Genomic DNA, 701 nt, shown 5'->3' with positions numbered 1-701 from the left:
GAGGTAAATTTTTATCAGAAGTCGGTTGCACTTTCAGCGCAATCTCGCTGTTGTTTGAAGAATTTGTGTAACGCAACCAGAACAGCACTGTGGCTTGTACTGAAGTGTTTGTCTACGACAACTCCTCGTCTATATTTTAATGTCAGCCAGATGCGCCTGATGTGGCAGTTCACTATCTTGTTTTCTAGCACTCTGTTAATCTTGCCCATCACCTAACCTTCCCGTTTGCTTGGTCTAGAGAACCTCTTAAACAGTGTATCAAAACGCAAATGGGATTTTAGCAGTCATCTTTGAAAATGAGGACGAAACGAGAATCACGTTCTAAAAATAGGAAGCAAATACTCATTAGAAATTTTATTTTTTAGGGCAAAAAACTTCGTCCGCGGCAGGATTCGAACCCGCAATCTTCTGATCCGGAGTCAGACGCCTTATCCGTTGGGCCACGCGGACGACATGTTCACAATATTCCTACTTAATTGCTTTATGGTATATGGTTCTTCGTCTTTTTCTTCCCTTGTTTCCTTCCGTGATTTTATGAATCGACTGGGAAAAATACATTTGGGGATACATAACCCTGTAAAAGCAATATATTTATATGCATATGTATGTACTCTTTTCTCTCTTCTATATATATATGTATATATATATATATATATATATACAGTAAAAGCTCGTTAATTCGAAACCCGTTAATTCGGATA

At 38.2% G+C, this 701-nt stretch overlaps 1 non-coding gene across 1 annotated transcript; it reads right to left on the bottom strand.

Moving 5' to 3' along the window:
• Positions 1-377: 377 nt before the first annotated feature.
• TRNAR-CCG (transfer RNA arginine (anticodon CCG)) lies at positions 378-450 on the bottom strand. The gene has a single exon. It is a non-coding gene; the product is annotated as a tRNA-Arg (tRNA).
• Between the last annotated feature and the right edge of the window lie 251 nt (positions 451-701).

Source organism: Rhipicephalus microplus, chromosome X (assembly GCF_043290135.1).
Source record: "Rhipicephalus microplus isolate Deutch F79 chromosome X, USDA_Rmic, whole genome shotgun sequence".
Classification (NCBI taxonomy): domain Eukaryota; kingdom Metazoa; phylum Arthropoda; class Arachnida; order Ixodida; family Ixodidae; genus Rhipicephalus; species Rhipicephalus microplus.
The sequence above is the reverse complement of the archived record's forward strand: the minus strand, read 5'-3'. Positions and strand labels throughout refer to the sequence as shown.